General features: G+C 39.8%; 1 protein-coding gene across 1 annotated transcript in view; it reads right to left on the bottom strand.

Annotated features, from left to right (window-relative positions):
* Positions 1-25,130, bottom strand: part of RYR2 (ryanodine receptor 2) — a 725,313-nt gene that overhangs the window by 576,085 nt on the left and 124,098 nt on the right. The gene's annotated exons all lie outside the window — the stretch shown is intronic.

The following is a 25,130-nucleotide window of genomic DNA, read 5'->3' as shown; positions in this document are numbered from 1 at the left end:
AGTTATTTTCCTTAGGGTAATGTAATAGTTCAACATTTTAGTCACCTTTCAAGATACGACGACATAAAGAAGGTATCTAGATGGCAGTGTCCAGGCAGAAGGCAGAGTTCCAAAGACAAAAACAAAAAAAATTAAAAACAAGGAAGACTGTCTTCCTAGGCTAGTGTTTTTCTACAGGAGCCAACAGGGATGGTGCTGGGGGGCAACTCTTCTCTACAACACCCCACAAGGTCTTCACCTGCCCAGGAGCAGAGGCAGGGCTGGTGGGGGATCTCGCTACGTCTAGAACCCACCACGGTGCACTGGGCTACTTCAGTCCAAAGCCTTCTGGGTTTTACTTCACTGTGTTTTGAGCACCAAGTGAGAACAAAAACCTCTTGAGCATAGGAATCTTATGAAGTTAACTATTTGGCATAAAATGCCACCTCCCTAGCGCCAGGCAAGCATGCTGAGCCCTGCATGCGGGAGCACAAGGATACAAGCACATTCAACACGCTTGAGGATGTCCTGGCGTGTTCACACCCAAGCCTGGGGCACAGCTTTACCCCCCATCACCTGCACGACCACGGGGAACTAGCTTCACTACTGAAAACCCGAGATTCTGCATCTGTAGAATGGTTAAGACCTCCGGAGCAGTGATTAAAGTGACTAGCACAGTCCGAGGCACACTGTCAAATGTAATACATGTTACCTGACATGGTTCTTTCTCCCCGCCCCCACTTCCTTCACGGCACTGAAGGCTTCTCCTTCAAGCTCTACGCCAAAGATCATTCGAAAACCATGAAAAGGAAGAGAACGTTTAATGTGTTTTAGAAAACATTTTCTATAACTTTTGGACAGCACACATCTTTACCATTTACACATAATTATTATTAAACAGTATGTGACCTACATGCTTCCCCCACTCTATTCCAGAGGGCACCCTACAAATGAGCATCTGGCCTCCTACACTGTCCTGCCACTCTTAAGAACCACAAATTTCGGGGCACATGGGTGGTTCAGTCCGTGAAGCGTCTGCCTTTAGTTCAGGTCATGATCTCAGGGTCCTGGGATTGAGCCCCACATTGGGCTCTCTGCTCGGTGGGGAGCCTGCTTCTCGCTCTCCCTCTGCTGCTCCCCCTGCTTGTGCTCTCTCTCTCTCAAATAAATAAAATCTTTAAAAAAGAACCACAAATTTCACCACTAATTCCTTCTGGTCTATACTGCAAAGTAGCATTGGAATTTTTTTTTAATTTTTATTATTTCAGAGAGGGAGGGAGAGAGAGAGAGAGAGAGAGGGAGAGAGAGCACAAGCATAAGTCGGGGGAGGGGGAGAGGGAGAAGCAGACTCCCTGCTGAGTGGAAAGCCCAATGCGGGGCTCAATCCCAGGACTGTGGGATCATGACCATAGCTGAAGGCAGACACTTAACCGACTGAGCCACTCAGGCGCCCCAACCCTGGAGTTTTAAACACTCCTAAATGGTTATTACAATAAGGTAAAGTCTAAAGATCTACTAAGTTATCTCTCACAACAATCTATTTAGATACTGTTGCTGAGCTCTCCATACTTCTTTGAGATCTGAGGTGCTTTTCTAAATGAACAGAATTACGATTTATATCACAAAATATTCACTAACACAATCATGCCTTCTAAAGCGTAAGAAGTGGTCACATTGTCAGTAAGAAAAACAGGTAAGCAATGGCTTTGAAAACAGAAGGGAAAAGACAAAAGCACTTCAAGGACAGAGAAAAGAAACAAAAGTACATAGGTCCAGAGGGATCCACTTGTAGTTTCCAGAAATCAGGGAGAGGTGAAATATGCAGCAATTTAATACAAACTCAGGAGGATTCCAACTATATTTATACCATCATGCGATTTTTCCGCCAAACCACACAAGAATTACTGAATATCATGGCAACCCCTCTAACAGGATTGTTAACTTTTAGCTAGATTCCAGACTTGATGAACTCCTAACTCTGAAGTGAGAAGGCAGCCCCTTTTCCCCATCCCTGGTTTCCATTAGGAAGGATTCTCTCAGGTCTCTCTGTGTCCCTTCCTCCTCTGCACCCCCAGGACATGGCTTAACCTAGCAGATTGGTAAATGGGGGAATAAGTAGGCATGCTGGGCTCAGCTCCGCCCTTTCCTCCTATTAGAAACACACTGTCCACAGGAAGAATGGGCCATCCAATCGGTAATAAACATGAGTCATAATCTCTCACTTGCTCTACTCTTTTATTTCCCATGTTCTTCAGAACCCAAGCAAGAAAATGGATGCAACTGGCTGGGCCTGCTAAGAATGAGATACTACCAGCTCCCAAGAAGATTCAAACAAAATCTAATCTTTGGAAACACAGTCCAGTCATTAAGAATAGAGAATCTAAAACTGGGAAGCAAGGGGCACCTGGGTGGCTCAGTTAAGTGTCCAACTCTTGGTTTCAGGTCAGGTCATGATCTCAGGGTTGTGAAATTGAGCCCCACGTTGGGCTCCATGCCCAGTGGGCAGTCTGTTGGAGATTCTCCCTCTGTCCCTTCCCCTGCTCACTCTTTCTAAATAAAAACTATTTTAGGGAGACCTGGGTGGTTCAGTCGGTTAACATGTCTGCCTTTGGCTTGGGTCATGATCCCAGGGTCCTGGGACAGAGTCCCATATCGGGCTCCTTGCTCAGCGGGGAGCCTGCTTCTCCCTCTGCCTGCCACTCCCCCAGCTTGTGCGCTTTCTCTCTGACAAATAAAATCTTAGAAAAAGAAAAAAAAAAACTTTTAAAAACTAGGATGCAATGTTTGAAACCCTCTCTGTCGACTGTAAGTTTGGGTAAAATTCTTAACTTTGCTGCGTCTCAGTTTCCTCACCTGTAAAATGGGGATAATCATAGTAACTCATAGGCTTATTAGTATATGTAAAGACTTCAGAACAGTGCCTGGACATAATAAACTGAGTACATTTTAGTATCACTACAAAGATTATCATTTTTCTCATTTATACTATCATTATCTTGTCCCACAAGATAAGACTTAAAAGGAAGTACTCATCCATGCTAGGTTAGATTCTGTTTTATGAGTTCATGTCTACATCACCAAGAATGATGAACGAACTATAATGGACAAATTGTAGGAAAATGAGTCAGTTGGCCCACCGTGGGCATGGTCATCTGAAAAAGCAATTTTGCCTCACAAGAAAAGGAAACTCCCTAAGCATACACCATTTGGCACATACACCAAAGATCTTTGTGTTTGTTGTTGTTCTTCATGTCAGTAATTGCTCATCACCTGGTCTCCAGATTCTGGATGTGCAATGCATCTGCCTGATGATCAAATGACTGAGGCCAACCTAAGTTGTGGTCAAATGTTTCTGGGTGATGGCAGAAAACCTATGCATCCTTTCTGCTCAGTTACTTCTCTCCCTCTACCATGTACTTTAAAAAAAAAAAAATAGGAAAAAAGAAAATTTTGTTATTTGATACACCAGAGTGCATCTTAGCTGACCAAATATGCCTACGGCTAAAATGCTAACTGAGTTGTCAGAGACCTTTCATCTCATTAGTAACTGAAACTGACGTTCTGTCTTACCTGAGGAACACAAGGGCCTCCCTGCCGATCACAGCGACATCCAGAGCACCGGTAATTGGCCCCAACAGAGTCACCAGCACTGGTGTTCAGGCCACACGTAATCTTTAGGGGTCAAGTTGCTCTACCAGCAGGCACCAGAACCACTGCTCAGATGGAAGCTTGGGGAAGAACCTCATTTTTAGAAAAGCACAGTGTGTCTGAATTAGCTTAGGGCAAGCCGGCTCTCGCATTTACCCTTAAAATAATAATACGAAGAAGAAACATGAGTTCGGGGTTGGAAAATGCCATTGCTACTGGACTATTAAATTTTTTTTCCCCAGCTTGCATCTACCTACATCACAGGTATTCTCAAAACCTTAAAAATAGACTGAAAACCTCAAAGAAGAGGAGAGATGTTTCTTTCCAGTATCCGAGCAAAAATCCGAGGAAAGAGAGGATAGGAACAGCAAAAAGACAGGACTCTGGCTGGCCCAACACAAGACGTTTAGACTATGTTTGAAGATACAACATGGAGAGCGTCTCTCTGGCCCATTTATTATGCACCAACTTATTATGCACCAACATATCCCCAACACTGGCCCCCAGCCTCCATTTTCATATGTCTGAAAGAGGATACAAAACATCACACAAATGCACTATTCCAAGGATAAAACAGGCACACAAGTCCTCCCGAAGCCCACTGGCTTCTCTCCATAGTACCTGCCAACGGTTATTCTCACACCTCGCACACCATCTGCTCTGGACGAAGCTATTCCTTAACTTTCCAAATGTGTGTTTTCCAAAAAAAAAGAAAAAAAAGTAGGGTCACCATTCCATTGAAAGACTATGATACCGGGATGCCTGGGTGGCACAGTCAGTTAAGCATCTGCCTTCAGCTCAGGTCATGATCCTCTGGGACTGAGTCCTGTATCGGGCTTCTTGCTCAGCAGTGAGTCTGTTTCTCCCTCTCTCTTTGCCCCTCTGCCTGCTTGTGCACATGCACATGCTCTCTCCCCGGCGAATAAATATAAAAATCTTAAAACTCTCCAATGGTTTCCCAGCCTCTTAGAATAAACCCATCTTCCTTACTACCACCCAGAGGGCCCTGTCTGCTCTGGCACGTTCTACCTGCTCTGAATTCACTTTTTTTTAAAAAAAAAAAAAGGAAGGAAAAATGACTATGATACCATTAACAAAATGGAAAACGTCAACACACCATTCCCCCGAGGTGACCCTCTGGCATGGGGCGGTGTGGGGAGAGGGGGACAAAACAAAACAAAAAAACAGAACATGTGTGTGCTGACCACCACCCAGAAAATGTCACTTCAGTGAGACACTGGATAAAGAGATAAAAACATCTCCTTTCTTGTTAACTCACACAGATGCTTTAAGTGTGCTTTAAATCCAGAAACAGATAAGAACCCAGTTACTAATTCGACTTCTGAATATGTATCTAATAAGGCAAACAGTAAGAGATTTTTCTTCTTGGCAAACTGGCAGTGCATGCGACTAAATCAAATATCGGTGCTATTAGCCGAATGTTTGAGATGCCCCTCACTTTTTAAATCGGATCTTTCCCTATGATCTTAATTCCTAGGAAGTATCCTGTGTTAGAAATGGCATGTTTGTGACCCAAACAAAGTTAATCAAATCGTTATTTCTAACATTGACTGATTTCCTCAGAAACATCACTCTGCTTCTGATGCATTTCATAAACTAAATTTAATGTCTTAAGTAAGCAAAAGCATAGATTAGCTGGTAAGGGATTTCATCGAATCAGTGCTTTTATTCGTCTATCACTAACCATAATAATAAATTCACATTAACAGAGAAGTCACAGATTTTAAAGATTATAAATGCATTAGATACTTTAGCCACCAACTCTCCAGGGAAGCAGACGGATCTCCAATGTCTATTAATGAAAGGGACAAACCGTCTTTGACCTGCAGGACTCGTTCAGAACAGTAAGTTCTGACCCCAACCAGCACTTGATAACATTCACTTAACATTCCTACGTGCATTTCCTCAACGGGGGAAACACCTGCTCTGAGGTGCTGTCGTGAGCACCGTGGATAACATATACGATGCACTATGAAACACACAGTCCTAGCTGATAGTACACACACACATATACACATACAGCACAGGTAAGTCCTGTGTGGTTCCCAGCACAATGCCCGCCACATGGCAGCCTCTCAAAAGACAGCCGTTGAGCGATTAAAAAGGAGAGCCCAAGATTGCTTAAAATTGCACAGCTTCCAGCACATAAGCCTAAGTAGAGGCTGGAACGTGTGGCCCTGGTCTCCTGCACCTTCAAATGCATGGTAACCCCTTGTTCTGATGCTGGTCTTTGGTGCCCGTCTCACTTGACAACCACGTGAGCTAAGTGTTAGCCTCCCTCATTGACACATAAGGAGATCGAGGCTTGCAGAGGAGATTAGCATCCTTTCCCTCCTTCCTGTCTAACGAGATCTCAGTTCTGTGCGGTTACCCATTCCTCCCCCACAAAGCCACGTGCTTCAAGGGGAGGTTATTTGCACTTTGTTAGCAATTATTTCAGAAACGGGCATTTGACCAAACTCTAGTTCCCGAAACACAAGAGAAGCCTGGCTTCTGGGAAAATGTTCTCTTCTAGTAGGAAACGGCCCCCAGAAGAAAGAGTCTGGTTTCTTTCTTTGGACAGTGCCACATCGGCATATGGATGACCAGAAGTCCTTCAGCCTTCTTGCTAGGAGTTAAGAGATGGATTAACATCAAGTGTAGCAGAGCCGAGAGATGTATCACCTGGAACAGCCAGTTCTGGACAGGCTCTACCTCTAGACTTAAGAAACTCCCTTTGGTATAAGGCAATTAGAAATAAGGGTCTCTTGTTTGCAACCAGAATCCCCCCAACGTGATCTACAGCCCAAAGCTGGAGAGCGCCATATTCATACCTAGGCCTATTTGACACTCCAGCTTGCTCTCTTGGTTGCTATATTCCAGCAGACTTCAAAAGGTTCAACAGGTGCCCCACCCAATGCTAGAGGCCAAGGTGAAGATAAAGCACTGACCGTGTGGCAGGTCCCCCCACATACTTTATATACATTATTTAATTTAATCCCCCATAGCTCGAAATTGGACTCTAGGACTCAAATGCCAAATTTGCCACAGAGATCAGACTCCTATGGAACGCTAGATTTTACTAAAAAACTTTTTTTTGTTGTTGTTAGCAGTCAATTGTATCAAGAGTCTTGATCTGCAAAGTATGAAAGTAAGAAAATGAGCTTGGGAGTTGAAACCCATAACATCTTGGGTCAGTTGTTCAACCTCTCTGCATTTCCTCAACTATAAAATACCTCCTCTGGGAAGCTCATGTGGGATAGTAGGTGCTCAATAATCAGTACATAATCATAGTTAATAGTATTCCTGGATCTACCTACAGTAACACTAGAAAAGAATCCATGAGCATTGAAGTATTTGAATGGTCTCATTAATCCTGTGATCATAATCGATAAGTCAGTCTCCATTCAGCAAGGATGCCTCTTAATGTTTATCCACCATCAACACGAAAAATAACCCTTAATAATCTATAATCTGATTTATCTTTCCAGAAATGACAAGGAATTATTAAACCCTACTGATATTTCCTGAATGGAAGAGCAGAGATGAAAAATGAATGTGCATCCAGCCGATTTCTAAACAGCTTAGAAATGTTAATAGGATAGCCACCCTGCATATCAAGATACAGACTGCACAGGCCACTAAGGTATTAGTCACTAACTGATTTTAAATTTTGCCATTAATCCTCTTGTCCCCATTAACTATTATTTCACATTCTGAATGCCACAGCAATAAGCCTTTGGAGCAAACAAATACAACAAAGCCTGCATATGGAGACCACAAATCCTAACACAAATCACTGCTCTCTCACTGGGGACTCAGGGTGCATGGGAAAGAATTGGCGGTCCCCTCTGGGGGGCAGGAAAGGGGTTCAACAGCCGTGGCGCCCATTTAATTACAGGACACAGCTACCAGACTACACCAGCAGGGCACCTTGTAATCTGCACCCACTGGGTGAGCTGTGCTCTTAGTCTGTCCCAGCCACTGCTTAAGTACTATGCAATCCTGTGAACTAGGTGCTATCTATCATTATCCCCACTCGACAGAGGAAGCACTGAGAAGTTCAAGCCCAGGGTCTCAGGGCTAGTATGTGGGATGCTGCCAAGATTCAAAGCCAGGCCCACAGACTACAGAATCTCTACTTTTAACCACCCCCCAAAGCCCTTGTTAAACAACTAGCTGTTACTCAAACTAAACCTTCCCAAATATTCCTATGGTCACTTTAGGTACATCTCACTTCCCATTCATGATTTAAAAAAAAAAGTCTTTTGGACTCTAACATCAAGAGGACAAGTAGATCAATGAGTCCCCTGAAGCCTGAGTCACCAAAAAGTTAAAGAAGTTATTATAATAATGTCACCAGGAACTAGCATTATACAGGGCAGAGGATGAGAACAAGTATCATAAAGGACTTCTTCGAAAGAAAAACCACATAAATTCTACATATCAGAACTGTGACTGATAGCTGAGCCAATCTCATCTCCCTTTTGGAGGCCCCTTCCCTACCCAGGAAGCTCAGTGACCTGGAGAAGCCTTCCCCAGGGAAGGTGGCCTCCTTGGGCAGGGGTCCAGAAGGCCTTTTCTCACCAGCCCACACTCACTGTGTGAGAATCTTTACTTTCTATGAGAGACCAAAAGACTATACTGTCCAGTAGCTGGAATTCTAGGTAGCCTGGAGGGGCAGGAAAGATTTGGGGGGCCAGTCCTCCACTTAAACATTAACTGAACACCTATATGCAGAGGGCACTGTGCTAGCTAGTCACTCAGCATGGGGTACACTGGGTTCTATACTGAATGCTTTCAACTGCATTATCTATATAAACATACTGAATAGGGTACAGTTTTCAAAAGATGCAATCATTTAACACCTAACATGAGGTGAAGAATCTTCATTTTTCCAGGTTTTATTGTAGGTCCCTAAAATATGATTTTATTGATTTTTTCTAAAAGCGTAGGAACTTTTGTTTTAAAATCCAATATTCAAGGCTGAGTGTGGCTGGCCTTCAATGTACCTACTGAAACCAATAAATAGGTGGAATACACCGAATTCAGAGATTCAGGGGTCATATGGAACCTAAAATTCATCTACGAACCAGAAAAGTCTTCAGAAACCAGAACTGAGGCTAATTTGAAGGCACGAGGCCCTAATATCGGATATCATTGGACAAACATTTTTCATTCCATACGTCATTACACAAGTTAGATTGAGAAAGATAACATGTCTTTTTGCTACGTATTTTTTATTTAGACTTCCCTAAACTTCAAATATTCATTAACTTGCACAAACTGGACTGTTGGTTATACTAGCATGAGATGGCACTATACAGTTCTAGATTTGTAGTTCCTTAAACTTTATGACCTAACACAATTTTAAGGATAGAACTTCTACATTATAACTGAAAATATCTGGAGAACTTTCAGCAAATCATCTGTCAAGTTCCATCCATACTTCTACTAAAATGTTAATCCACTAAAATATGAAACTCTGGCAACATGGGTCTGCAGTAGACAGGTGAGAATATAACCATTTCCCAAGGTTACAAGACTAGTAAGCTGCTACCTACTGGTCTTCAAAACCTAGTCTGTTTTCTCCCTTCATTTGTGTGTGAATACAATAGAAGTATTTTAATATGTTTACAATGATTACCACTGAGCCAGAACCCCGAGTTAGGAGGAGAATATAAAGAAATGGGAAATAATACAGGAAAATTTGTAGGCGTAACTACATGAAGACAAATACTCCATATGATTCCAGGACTACCAATGAAATAGAATCCTCATTTAGAGCACCTTAGTTTGTATTAGAAAAGAAGAATGATAATAAATACACACCCTGAGGGCGCCTGGGTGGCTCAGTTGGTTAAGCGACTGCCTTCGGCTCGGGTCATGATCCTGGAGTCCCGGGATCGAGTCCCACGTCGGGCTCCCTGCTCAGCGGGGAGTCTGCCTCTCTCTCTGACCCTCCCCCCTCTCATGCTCATGGGTGAGCTCATGCTCTCTATCTCATTCTCTCTCTCAAATAAATAAATAAAATCTTTAAATAAATAAATAAATAAATACACACCCTGAAAACAAGGTGTAACAACCCACAGAGTCATACCACTGCTAATCAATATTTAAAGAGCTTAGAACCTGCAAATAGAGCATTCTGCAAGATTCTAAAATACATGTTGGTATTCTGTACTAAATATGCTTCTAACTCGTACCCTTATGAAATACCAAAAATCACTGTGAGGCTGGGGTTGAACTGAGCCTTGGTATTTCATTTCCCAAATTTAAAACCTAGGGGCGCCTGGGTGGCTCAGTTGTTAAGCATCGGCCTTCAGCTCAGGTCAAGATCCCGGGGGAGTCTGCTTGTCCCTCTCCCTCTGTCTCTCCCCCCCAGCTCATGCGTGCTCTCTCTCTCTCAAATAAATAAAATCTTAAAAAAATAAAATAAAATAAAATGTAACATACCTCTCTCCAAGTTTTGACTTTATTCACATGAAAAAGATTTAAAATAGAAACAATATAGTAACTCAAGGAAGAAGAATGGCAGTGAGAAATAGTCCTCTCATCTATTAACTTCTAGTTACATTTTTATACAATACATGCAAAAACACCTGGAAAATATTTTAAAACTAAAAAAATATTAAATACCTTCAGGGCAACTAAAAAATATTAAAGGATTAATAATGACTTGACCAACAGTGGGACCTAAAACAAGGTTAAAGAAAGTACAGGTGGGAAGACCTGACAAGACAGTTACTAGAGACGTTAGCTTAATTTTAATTACGTAGACTGTATTTTAAGAGTGCTGTTCTTTTTTTAAGCACAGACTTACGAGTGCCTAGGAAACCAGTCAGACCTCTGGCACTGAGGGGTGATGAATAAGAGACACTACCTTTTCATGTGCACTTACAGGAGGAGAGCGCAGGAGTTCACTCAGATCCTGCCAATACTACAGATCTTCCTCCTGAGAAGTTTTCAAATGACTCTGGGAAAAAAAAAACCTTCAAGGTTACTTGACCCCAGGATTGCTGGTTCAATTCTTGAGCCAAGTGAAGGTCCCATGGGTGTCGGAATTAAGTTGCCATTTCTTATTTACAGAACAGAAAGAACTTAAACCACATGGATCCTCACGTTCTCCAGGCCAACATCCTCTCGTGAGAGGAGCACATTCCTTGGGCCATTTTCTTTTTTCTTTTCAAGAACTGCAAACCTTGCAAATTTCTAATGTCAAGGTCAAACTCCTAGCTAGAAATTGCTCCAAGTGCCTTTTCTCTGAGAACAAAATCTAATTCCTAGTTCTCACATTGATACTGTTTAAATATGGATATTTGTATTCTTAAAGTTCATCTGGAAGAATAATAAGCAAAAAAGTATTGGAAAAGAACTGTATTGAATGAAGCTAGCTCTACTACATATTAAAATAGTACATAAAGTTACATTCATTAAAGAAATATGAAAAAAGTTTATAATTTTGTGTATATACATTAAAGCAGCTAAAAATCAATGAGATGATGATTTGGACAATCAGCTACGTAACAGTTTGGAAAAAAATAAAGGTCTACCTCAATCTTTACCTGAATAAATTTCAGATGGATTAAAGATTTAAGTCCTAAAAACTGGGGAAAAGACAAAATATTTTAATGAAGCATAGACAAGAAGAGATAAACAAGTGACTACATAGTAATATATAAAACTTCTGTACCACAAGTCCACTTAAAGGTAAAATACAAACTGGAAAAAGCAGTCCTATATAAATCACTGAGGGTAAATATTCTTATCGTATAAACAGCTCCACACACTGAAAAGAAGATCTTCCTAACAGAAAAATAGGCAAAGAATATTAAGGAGAAAATTCACAAAAGAAGCAATACTCTCAACTAAAGAGAGAGTTCAACCTCACTACTGAAATACAAAACTGTGGAACTAAAGCAATCAAGTTCTGGGTTCTTTTTTTAAATCTATCAGGCTGCCAAGTGAAAAGGATTAATAATAACCAATGACAGTTAACACACAGGGAAATGAGCATCATTTTACACAGCTGGAAGTGCACATTAATGTTACTTTTTTTGGCAAAATGTTTCACAAGACTTTAAAATGTGCACCTTTGGTCCAACGATGCTATTTCTAGAAAATTTTCTTAAGAATTTAGTAAGTTCACAAAGGTAGGTACATGTAACAGGACATTCCCTGTAATATTTATAAAGGAGAAAAATTGGGAAAGCTTATAAATGTTCATTAATGAGAGGATGGATACAATAGAATACCATGAAGCCATTAATAATGGGGGTGGATAAATGATGTTACTAATGTCCAGCCAGGAAACATGTCCACAATGTAGTTTTAACTGAAAAAAAAAATTGTTACATATACTATTAAAAAAAAGAAACATGGAGGGTACTTCTCTCTGGATTACAGGGTTAGGAGTGAATTTAGTTTTTTCTGTATCATTTTGAACATTTTCTTAACTTTTTTCAAAGAATATTCTTTGTAAACAAGAAAAAAAGACTCCAAGAAACAGTCAGAAGTAAGACAGATGTCTGCAATTCTTTTTAATGCTTACTCACCTGCCAAACTGATTTAAAATGGCACGATCACAAAATTTGTAGGTATCTTTATAGCTCTGTGCAAATCTGACTCCAAATATCTTATTTATCTATTTAATTTCCCCTCACCTAATTAACTTCATTTGTTTTGATCATCAATTTTATCCTAAACTACAACCCACATAAAAGGTGACACTTCCCTCAAGTGGGTAACCTACTTATCAACCATCCTCAGGAGTAATAAATCATGCTAACCGGAGTGAAATTAAGGGGTAGGTGTGAGTCACTAAGAATAATCCTTAAACACACACCGCAATTATTCAATACACATGAAAGCACTTTGGCATTCAGGTAAATCAAGCGTGACATTGTTGATATTTCTTAAAAGTGGGGCAATCATGGTTCAGAGACCTGTCAAATGGATAAATGATAAAGCAAAGAGTAAATCCACTGCAATGAAACTGCCTTCCAGAAAGCAAATGATTCAGTGGTTTGGTTGAAGAATTGGTACAATGGTAGACAAAGCACCAGACTTGGTACAGGGAAAACCAGCTTTTCATCCCAACCGCACCCCTTACACTAGCTATGAGAACTCTGGCAAGCCTAGGCATAGGCTTCATTTCCTTGCCTGAAAGAATATGAACTCTGGAAAAAATATCAGGATTATTTGGGGGTACAAAGGAAAAATGATCATGCCAGAAAGGATGACTCAAAGAGCAAAACTGACCCCTACAACTGTAGCATCTCTACCACCACTGCCAAGTAAATTGATTGGTTTCACAGATATGGTCCAAGCAAAGTGTAGGCACGGTCCAAGCTCCTGAGTCCATGCCATGGGATGGTACTACATGCTAGAAACAGTGGGGGGTGCTGTGGCGAGCCTAGAACTGTGTGATCTATGGAAAAGATAAAGTTTCTATGCCCTAGTCCAACGGCGAAGAAATGCACACTCATCCCAATCTGTGCCTTCATCCAGGAATGCCATCTCAGAGCCTCGGCAGTATCCGGGGCCAAGGCTGAGAGGGAACACTGAGCTGAATGAGACCCACCCCCCAGCGTATACACTCTGTTGGATGAGAGCCAACTCACTCAGCTTCATTTGTTCTCCCACAGTTTCCAACAGAAATATCCATGACAACACATAAAGCCTGCCAAGATAGAACAGCACTGCAAATGAGGAAAATCAAGTAGTTACTAATTATCTGTGGAATTATCCCCACCTTTGGCCCCGGGTGGCCCTATCCTGCCTCTCTGAGGGATGGAGCTGGACTGCTGGCCCCAGAGCCTGCTTTCAGAAGTGGTGGGACCAGGGGTGCCTGGGTGGCTCAGTCGGTTAAGCATCCAACTCTTAGTTTCAGCTCAGGTTGTGATCTCAGGGTCGTGAGATCAAGCCCTGTGTTGGGCTCTGCACTTAGTGAGGAGTCTGCTTGAGATTTTCTCTCCCTTGCCCTCTGCCCCTCCTGCTCATGCTCTAAAATAAACCTTAAAGAGAGAGAGAGAGAGAACAAGCTCTGGGCTGGCAGTGGAACCTCTTTGCACCCAGGACTGCAAACCCAGGGGGAACAGGGACTGGGGAAGTCCATTTGCCTCAGGACATAAGGCCAGCAAAAAATCATGGTGGAGACACGGAAAAAAACAGGGTCTTATCTTCATAGGAGGATCAAGAGGAAATGCTGACTCAGTCTGAGATCAACCCCAGAGCCACACATGCTCAACATCAGAAATCAGCCAGGGCTAGGCATATCAATTTGACCTTCAGATCTGAGGGGAGTTTTTAGGAGCATTCAAGCACAAAGAGACAGTTGTTAAAAGATAGGCTCTTTCTATTCAAGGATGGGCACACAGGGAAAATGGGTACCTAAGAAAAGACTGATGTGAAACAAAATACCCAGCATTCAGAAGGAAACCTTATGCAGGCTCAAGACACAGGCCAGCAGAAGATAAAGATGGTGATACAGCCATGCTAAAAATTATTTTTACAAAGAGCTTATTAGTAGAGAGTAATGATACGAAAAATGAAAAAAAAAAAAGACATGCATTATATAGATAAGATGACTCCCAATTTATTTTTTTTAATAAAGAAAAGAAGATGTGGGGTGCCTGGGTGGCTGTCAGTTGGGCATCTGTCTGCCTTCAGCTCAGGTCATGATCCCAGGGTCCTGGGATGGAGCCCCGCATTGGGCTCCCTGGTCAGTGAGGAGTCTGCTTCTCCTTCCCCCTGCTTTTGTGCACACACACGCTCACTCTCTCTCTCTCTCTCTCTCTCTCTCTCCGTCCCTCTCAAATAAGTAAATAAAACCTTAAAAAAAAAAAAAATGCAAAGAAATGGGAAGACATCCCGTGCTCATGGATTGGAAGAACAAATATGGTTAAAACGTCCATCCTACCCAAAGCAATCTACACATTAAATGCAAACCCTATCGAAAACCAACAGCATTTTTCACAAAGATAGGACAAATAATCCTGAAATTTGTATGAACTACAAAAGACCCTGAATAGCTAAAGCAACCTTGAAAAAGAAAAAGCTGGAGGCATAATTCCAGATTTCAAGTTATATTACAAAGTGGTAGTAATTAAAACAGTATGGTACTGGCATAAATACAGACACGTAGGTCAATGAAATAGAACAGAAAACCCAGAAATATATCCACAATTATATGGTCAATTAATCTTCAACAAAGGAGGCAAGAATATGCAATCTGAAAAAGACCATCTCCTCAAATAGTACTGGGAAAACTGGACAACTACATGCAAAAGAGTGAAACTGGAACACTTTCTGACACCATACATAATTACAAACTCAAAATGGATTAAGGACCTAAATGTGAGACCTGAAACCATAAAACTCCTATAGGAGAGCACAGCCAGTAATCTCCCTGACAACAGCCACAGCAATATTCTTCTAAGTAGGTCTCCTGAGGCAAGGGAAATAAAAGCAAAAGTAAACTATTGGGACCATGTCAAAATGAAAAGCTTCTGCACAGTGAAGAAAACAGTCAACAAAGCTACAGGGCAACCTACTGAATGGGAGAAGATATTTGCAAATGATAGATCTGATGAGGGGTTAATATCCAAAATATATAAAGAACTGATATAACTCAATACCCCCAAAAACAAATAATCAATTAAAAAATGGGCAGAAGATATGAACAGACATTTCTCCAAAGACAACATACCGATGGCCAACAAACACATGAAAAGATGCTCAACATCATGACTCATCATCAGGGAAATGCAAATCAGAAGTACAATGAGATATCCCCTCATACCTGTCAGAATGACTAAGCAAAGAAACAACATGTGTTGGTGAGGATATGGGGAAAAAGGAACCCTCGTGCACTGTTGATGGGAATACAAACTGGTGCCGCCATTGCGGAAAACAGTATGGAGTTTCCTCAAAAGATTAAAACTAGAGGGACATCTGACTCTGGTTTTGGCTCAGGTCATTATCTCAGGGTCATGAGATTGAGCCCTGCATTGGGCTTGGCACTCAGCATGGAATCTGCTTGAGATTCTCTGCCTCTTCCTCTGCCCCTCCCTGCTGCTCGAGCTCTCTCTCTAAACTAAACAAAATATTTAAAAAAAAAAATCAAAACTAAGACTACCCTAAATCACACTTTTGGGTATTTACCAAAAAAAATCACAAAAGCACTAATTTAAAGAGATACATGCACCCCTATGTTTATTGCAGTTTACAACAGCCAAACTCTGGAAGCAGCTCAAGTGTCCATCAGCAGACAAATGGATAAAGATGTGATATATATATATACAGTGGACTATTATTCAGCCATAAGAATGAAATCTTGTCATTTGCAACAACGTGGATAGTGCTACAGAAAATAAGGCTAAGCAAAACAAGTCCGTCAGAAAAATACAAATAGCACACGATTTCACTCATATGTGGAGTTTAAGAAACAAAACAAACAAGCAAAGGAAAATAGAAATAGACTCTTAACTATAGAGAACACACTGGTGGTTGGTTACTAGAGGTAACTGTGGGGCGGGGGGGATGGGGGAAATAGGGGATGGGGATAAAAGAGTATACTTACGTTGAAAAAAATAAAGTGATAAAAAAGTAAAGAAAAATTTAAACATAGACAAATACAAAAAAGAATGGTATAAAATATATTAAATATATTAACAGGAATTTATCTCCAGGTAGCAAGCTTAAAAGCAGTTTTTATCTTATTCTGTACATGTTTGTATTTTCCAAAATTTTCTACATGTTAAATTTCTAATTTTAAAAATGCTATTATGAATTAAGAGATGGAAAGAGAAGTAGAATCCTTTCCAAATCCTAAGGATGTTTCAGGTGTATCACCCTTCCCGCCTCTGCTACTTTTAATTCATTGGCATTATACTTCCCAAAGAAAAATAATATATATGCTGATTTTATACTATAGCAAAACTAGAGTACAGAACAAAGCTTTCATATATGTAAACATATAGGCACATATACTATAACTTCTAATGACTCTTCTCACTTACCACCTAAAAAATTTAAGATGGCAATTTCCAAAATCCTATCTGCCCAACAAAATGCTAGAAAAAATTTGTATATATATATATAATATATATTTAGCATACGTATTATATATATGGTATCTCAAGAAGCACACACACTTCTAGTTCAACCACTGTATTATTCAAGCATTTTCCAAAAGAAATCACATCACACATGCATCTCAACATCTTATTTAAGAGAGTACAGAGTGCTTCAGTTGAGGAACACACACACACACACACACACACACAGAAATCACTCAGCTCCTGTTAAGAATAGTCTTGGACAGGGCGCCTGGGTGGCTCAGTTGGTTAAGCGACTGCCTTCGCTCAGGTCATGATCCTGGAGTCCCGGGATCGAGTCCCGCATCGGGCTCCCTGCTCGGTAGGGAGTCTGCTTCTCCCTCTGACCCTCCCCCCTCTCATGTACTCGCTCTGTCTCATTCTCTCTCTCTCAAATAAATAAATAAAATCTTTTAAAAAAATAAATAAATAAATAAAAGAATAGTCTTGGACATTCAGAAGTGTCACCATTGTGAACAAACTGAACCCGAACCTGTTTTTGTCACTGGCTCAATGGTTATCTGAAAGGTTTAGCTGCTCTACACATATCTTAGTCAACCACGACATTAAAAATCATTCCAAAATGCCCACATATGGTGCACTGGGTCTGGCTGTAATAGAGCCAATGTGCCATCGTGTGTGACCTTTGCCCAAGATTCTCACTGGTCAACCTACAGTCAGCCCATCCCAGGTGGTACAGCTGGCTAGGGCCACAAGGGCCTCACCAAGCAAATCTGAATCCTGAAATCTTTCTAGATCCTAACAGACCTCAGCTATTTTCAAGATCCTGAATTGAAAAATAAGAAACAATTAATATGCTACTATGGTTTTGTAATTACATTCAAAGTCAGAAAGGATGGAAACCCTTTAGAGTGTTGGATCCCACCAGCAGATAAATGATTTTTTTTTTTCCTGTAGGTCATATTAGGAAAATTTTGAAAAGATCAGTGTCATATGGAGTTGGGTAAACTAACAAAACATTTCACAAAAAGTACTTTTCCCATAAAAGCTATTCCCACAGAATTCATCACCATTGGTCTTTCAAACATTTGGCTTCTTCCATAAAAGTACAATGCTCAGGAAAATGTCCAACAGTGGATTGATGACCGTTCGAACAAAGGTTTTCTGAATAAGCTAATGTGCATTGTTTGAAATAGCTACAGAGTGGACATGACCTAAATCACTCACAATACAAGAATAATCTCATAAACTAAGGTATACCTAACTTGGTACAATATTACTGAGGGTTTAAATCATGGGATGAATAGTATGACACAATATCAAATGTGTAAGTCAACATATGAAAATACATCTATCCTATTATCCATATGGACTACAATTAAACACACATGCAAATGTAGTTTGTGTATTAGTGTGAAAGGGTTGTGAAAAACTCCTTAAAGAAAACTTTCATCAGGTGCCTGGGTGGCTCAGTAGGTTAAGCGTCTGCCTTGGGCTCAGGTCATGATCCCAGGGTCCTGGGATTGAGCCCCGTGTTGCACTCCCTGCTCAGCGGGGAGCCTGCTTCTCCCTCTTCCTCTGCCCCTGCTTGTGCACTCTCTGTCAACTAAGTAAAATCTTAAAAAAGAAAACTTTCATTATGTTACTTTAGAAAGTCAATCCTATTGTAGACATTTCCTCAAGGAGGGTTGAGCGCTCACAACATGGCCCTCCTTGTCTGCCTGCCATCCTCCTGCCTTCTCCACATTGCAGAGAGAAAAATCCGGGTAGAAACAACACTTGAAAGATGCAGAGAGCCATCTTCAAAATTTCTCAATGAATACTGTTCAGAACCAGTTTTCAGTCAACAAGTTCTTTTTCAAAGGAACCTCTTTCTCAAAGGAAACTCCATGTTATCATTTGCAAAGGAAATGGAACTAGGGGAAAATGTAAGTCATGCTAAGAGACCATCAAATCTATTCCTGACATAGAAGTGCTCAGAACTGAAACCAGGTGGGAGAAAGTCTTGAAAGCAGAAATGAGATCTGAACATCAGACACAAAAATCTCCATCACATCGCACACGCATCTATTTGAGGAAAATTTTGTATTGCAAAGTTTATAAGGGATTCCAGGATTTTGATGACGTTAAGATGAAAAGCTTTCCTCATGTATAATAAAATTCACCATAACCAATAGCATCTTTTGGGACTTACACTACGGTTTTTGTCTACATCAGTCTTCTTTCTCCAACTTGTGTATTAACAAGGTTTTATAGCTTCCACTCACATTCATTACGAGCCTCTTTCTCTGAGAAAATCCAGCCAAATCCTGATTGCCTGTCTTTCTGTTATCTGGCAGGTAAGGCAGCAAATCGGTGGACATGATGGAAAAGCTTGGAAAGAACCAAATGGTGCTCAAACTGAAGCTGAATACACTCTCTCTCTCAGTCCATCACCTGCCAGACTATGTTAGCACACCACAGGCTTGTCCTAAAGCTTCCCACTGTCCAATGGCAGAGTCATCATGCAGCCAAGAGGGGAGAGACATCAGCAGCCCCAAGGGCCTGTTTTCCAATGACCATTCCACATGCAAAAGTGGACCTTCTTTTAAACCTCAGTGATCAAGAGACTGATTAGGGGTCGGGGGTAGGTAAGGAAGAAACTGATAGCAGTTTATGGAAGGGGCTCGCCTGACTTACTGTAAACACCGCACCTATCAACTAACTATGAATTTCATACTTCGTGCAATCAAGCTTTTAGGAAAGGAAGATCCTACCCATGTCTGCTTGCAATTTCCCTATACTAGCCAGAAAAAACACAAATGAGATTTCACAGCACCAGTCACAAAGCTATTTTTGTCTAAGCTGCCAAGTGTTCATCTCATCTGATGCTACAAATCAACGTATCTGTCCAAAACTATTAGAGGGGGGAAAAGAGATAGCTGTCAAGACCAAGTTCTGCCAGTAAGACTAGACCTTGAGTAACAGCAAGGGCACTGTCAGGACCTCAAAGTGACACTAACAGAGTGCAGGAGTAAACAGGCATCAAGTCAGGTTGATTTCTTTTATTCAATTGCTAGCAAGGAAGGCAATGACAGACTCAGGTCAAACATGTCTTGGGCCAGTCATTTTCAATTCTCGGCTGAAACAGACTTATTTTTAAAAACATAACTCAAGAAAATGATGCTCCAGTGTTTATCATTAAAACAACATTAACATTAACATTAAAACAAATGTTATCCTGTATCATTAAAACCCATGTGGGAAGGCCTGGCAGGAGGAACAGAAATAACTGGATTTGGGAAGCTAACATTGATTATGCTCATAGGAGTGACCCACTGAGAGAGCCAGACATTCCTTAATGACAAATCCCAGCCCCATCACATTCCTTATTGGATGAGACCCATAAGCGATCAATTGAGGGAGTAAAAACTGTAAGAGTCTTAGAATGTATAACTTTAGCAAATGGGGGGAAAAAAATCAAGGTTCCTCTGAACCAAATTCAGAGAAATAAGCATTCAAAATAACATTATCATTATATAACTGTTGTTTTCCATGGTTTCTTTGTTTTTTCTAGGGGTGGAAGGGTTATAAACCCACAGTGTCAACATACTGGCAACTATTAAAAAGATGCCCAGAATGGCAAAAGTAATGTCCCCCCTCCCCACCCCCGGCAAATTTTCAAATTTCCCGCTTTTCTGATGACTATCTACTTCATCCACTACAAGATAATACCAAGAACAGGTGGTAAAGAATAAAATAGAAGAAACTGAAAACAAAGAGGCATAGTGGAGCTTGATTACCAGGATTCAAATCCTAGCTCTACTGCACATGCATTAGCTGTGTGACTTAGGGCAAATTATTTAACCTCTCTGGTTTCCTTATCTTTAAAAGAGAAAGGATAGTAACAGACCTAGCTCATAGGGGTCCTATGACAGGTTAAATGAGTTATCAGTTGTAAAGCACTTAGTACAGATACAGAATGAGTGCTATAGAAACATTTATTGCAATAAACAAAAAGCAGTTCATTAATGTACGTTTCTGAAATAAATTCAAATTAGCATAATTTTGAACTTAATATAATGGAGATATGGATATATCATTTAATTTTTAGTAGGAAACTCTTTAATATTTGGTTTTTTCCCCATGCATCAGAGATGTTTGCAGACATATTTTTCATAGATCCAGAGTTGAAAGAATCCTAAAAATTGGTGGTGCAATCCTTTGCTGTTCTGCAGTTATATTTTCAATCTGAGAATGTCTTGCCTCTATCATGAAAGTAAAATTGCCTTCAAGACAAAAGCCGTATCAGACTTTCCTTTTGTATGCTCTGCAGAACCTTGCAAACTATCTGGCATGAGGTTGGCACTTGTCAAGTTAACCGAATTAATCCTAATTGGATTAATCTAACAATTATTATGGCATTGGCCTGGAATTAAGTTTGTTAAATTCTTACTGTAAATATAGAAAACCTGGTCAATTTGGTTAAATTATAATCCTACAATTTGTTGAAAACCTTCCTTAAATCATACGTGGACTATCATTTCTCTGGGGGGGGGGGTGGCAAGGGAAACAAATATATTTCAAAAAACAAAAACAAAAAACATTCCTTCCATCGTCATCTTCTGAATCCTTTTCTAATTTTTCAAGAGCCTAAAAATTGTGGATGACAAAATTCTGGATACTGGTCTTTTCCAAAACACCAGGAATGAATAAATCCATCCTCCAGGCTGAAAACCTACTCTTTTCACATTTTTCCAACACTTCTCAGAGTGGAAGGCGATTTGAGAAAATAAAATCTTTGAAATCTTTGTTCCTTCTTATTTATAAATGTGAAAGCGATACAAACAATTCTAAGAAAAAGACCATGCCCCACCAAAAAAGTCAACTATGTATCCAAACATACTTAAATAAGGACAATTATAAATCTAATTCCGTTAAAATACAAAGATTAAACAGCCTAACACCACATTCCATGTCAGGACAATGCAGCACATTTCAGGTGAGAACACATTTGTATGATGACAGAAAGCCAGCTCAACACTTGTGTAGACTCAACACATAAACTCAATAGACCTATTGAAATAAAAGGGCATTGTTTTCGGATGAGAACAAGTGGGCCATTCCATCAGCAGACAATCTGCATGACTTACTCATCTATAGAGCTCTCTGGAAACTACTGTATCCTAAGCTCTGAAATGCATGGCCATAGTCTAGACTTCATCAATACCTGCAAACAGTTCTCTTTTAAATCATATACCTTCACTTCCCCATCAGGTAACAACCTCCTTCCTTCTATCTTTCCCCCTGCCTTTTTATTACCGAAAGTTCGTCCAGGAGTATCAACCCTGTTCCTGACTTCTCTTCCTTCTTAAAGGAATCCCACCCACCCAGGATGGATCAAATCAACTACTCTTTTGAACCATTCCCTCCTTCATTCCCTACCGGCCTTGCCATTATGCTACAACCTTGCACACTCACACCTTTTTTTTTTTTTTTAAGAGAGAGAGCACATGAGAGGGGGGAGGGTCAGAGGGAGAAGCAGACCCCCTGCTGAGCAAGGAGCCCGATATGGGACTTGATCCTGGGACTCCAGGATCATGACCTGAGCCGAAGGCAATCGCCTAACCAACTGAGCCACCCAGGCGCCCTCACACTCACATCTTTAGATCAATCCAGCTAGCTGAATTCCTGTACTCTGCCCCCAAACTCCAGTTATGAGTTTAAACTCCTAAAACTGCTAAATAGTGCTACTAAAAATGCAATTTTAACCAAAGCTGTGTGTGGACTAGTATTCATTTTACTTCTTGCTCCCCCAACTACAACTCCAAAGTTCACCACCTCTTGCAGCCCTCCACTCAACCCCTACCACGCCCATTTCCACAAGATGACACTGCTTCCTATCCACATCAGTTCCTTGATACATTCACACCTACATAAACATATCTTTCAGCAACTTGCTTCGTTTATTATGTTTGTCCTTTCCATCCAGGAAAGTTTTTGCCTCAATCTTATTAGGTGATTATATTATTAGGAAATATATAGTTAAGAGATTAAGAGACAGAAAACTTGGACCAATCAATAAAAGTATAAAAGCAGTTTAAAAAAAAAATTCCGCACCATTTTCAAAGAAAAATCTCTTGGTGAATCAGGATGAATGGGAACTTTCTCACTTGACAAAATGTTATCAAAACTCTATAGCAAACGTCAGAGTTCATGCCTACTTTATACTACTTTTACTGAACTCTGTGCTAAAAATCTAAGCTATACAATGAGACAAAAAATACATGAGGATTACAAAAGACATTGTTCACAGACAATATAATTGGCTATAGACTCTCCAAAGTACTTGAATAAGTTCAGCAAAGTAGCTATTATCACATCAGTTTACAAAAAAAAAAAAAATCTATCTACTTCATACACCAGGAACAAACAGAATATGTAAATGGAATCTTTTTAACAATTACCATAGCAAGAAAAATATAAGTAGTATCTAAGAATAAATGTAACAAAAGATATAGAAGATCTTATGAAGAGAATCACGAAACCTGATATTATATGTGTGTGTGTGTGTGTATACACACACATACACTTTAAAGGGAACCAAAAATAAATGGAGAGATACAATTTTCATGGAAAAGTCAGGACTTTAAAGACAAACTATTCCCAAGTTTACCCATCAATTCAGTGTCATTCTAATTAAAATACCAACAATGTATTTCACAGACCTTGACAAGTTGATTCTTAAATCTTCATCAAAATGCAAAGTGCCCAGAATAGTTAAGAACCTGTTAAAAATAAGATAGCAGACTTGTTATCAAGACTTATTATGAAGCCACAATACAATAATGGCTCAGAACTGGAACAGACTTGGAAGGACCAAATGAGACCCATAAGTACACAGAAACTTGAAATATGTCAGAGCTCAAGTATAGATAATTGGGATAAAGATTAACAGCAGTATATCATTAATATGGAAAAAAATAAACTTCCAAAAGAAATTCTAGATGAGTTCAATGAGTAATTGTGAAAAGCAACACCTAGAAACTTGAAAAAAAAAAAAAGACAAACTTTCATGACTTCAAGGATAAAAAGAATTTTAGATTAAGAACACAAACCATAAAAAGGCTGAGAGTTCTGACTTTGTTAAAATTATGAAATTCTGTGTATGAAAAGATATGTTAAAAGATAAACTGAGAAAAAACAGTCACAATATGGGAGAAAAAAAAATTTATATCCACAGCACAGAATAAACCAAGGAAAACAACCCAACGGTAAATGGACAAAGAATATAAATAGGGAATTCACAGAAGGAACCCAAATGTCGAATAAATAAAAAGATGTTTAAACTAAGAGGAAAATGTAAATTTAAAACTTCAAGATAACTTTATTATAACCCCTCTGATTGGCAAAATAATTAAAAGTCTGATAATACCAACTTTAAGCAAAGATAGGAGGAGTCAGGAACTCTTTCTGCTTCACCACAGATGGAAAAGGGATTGGCACAACCTTTCAGATAAAAATCTGTCAATAGCTAGAAAAGCCAAAAACGCACAAAGCTCTCAGACTTGGCAATTCTGGCCCTAGGCTTATGCCCTAGAGAATCTCTGTACATTTGCCCAAGGAAACTTAGAGAAGAATGTTCACTGGAGCAGTGTCTCAAAGAGAAAAAACAAAAAACTAGCAAACAAACAAACAAACAACAAAAAAAACCACTTGAAAACAATATTGATACCCAAAGAAAGGAGAATAGATGAATAAATTGTGGTATATGCAATATGCTTATAATATAGCAGCACTAAACAATGACAAATCAGTGACCTGGATCAATTTGGAAAAAAAATCTCAAAACATTAAAGAAATAAAGTTACAGAAAAATACAAAAACTATTTTATCATGTTTTAAAACATACTGTATTTTGCATATGCATGGATGCATATGGAAAACATGCACAGCAATGATAAACATCAAATTTAGGAGAATGATCTCCTCTGGGAAAGCAGGGAGGGAATGGGAGCTGGGAGGAGTACATGGGGAATTTCACCAGTAGTTGTGAATCTTTTCCTTTATCTGGGTAGGGGGTACATGAGTGTTTGTTAAAATATTCTTCATACTTTTTTGTATGCCTAAAATATTTCATTACTTTTTAAGAGCTTTAAAAAAAGAGAGAGAGAGAGAGAGAGAGAAATCTGAAAGTAGAAGACATTAAGTAGGGACTATAGTAACCAGTGAAGATTTCACCAAGAAAATCCCCATTAGACCACAGGCCAACCATTTACCTTTTACCCTACAAAATGGAATCTGATTCAAACCTGTATAAACATCCTTTGATGTTTAATCAAAGGATGTTTAATTATCCCTCACTGAATTTTAATCAGCCTTGACTGACATGGCTATAAAAAAGGATGAGCTCCTAAACAGTAAAGTGATCATAAAGAGTCTTAAAATTATCATATGGAACAT

Source organism: Mirounga leonina, unplaced genomic scaffold, assembly GCF_011800145.1.
Source record: "Mirounga leonina isolate KUSES-001 unplaced genomic scaffold, KU_Mleo_1.0 Mir_152, whole genome shotgun sequence".
Classification (NCBI taxonomy): Eukaryota; Metazoa; Chordata; class Mammalia; order Carnivora; family Phocidae; genus Mirounga; species Mirounga leonina.
The sequence above is the reverse complement of the archived record's forward strand: the minus strand, read 5'-3'. Positions and strand labels throughout refer to the sequence as shown.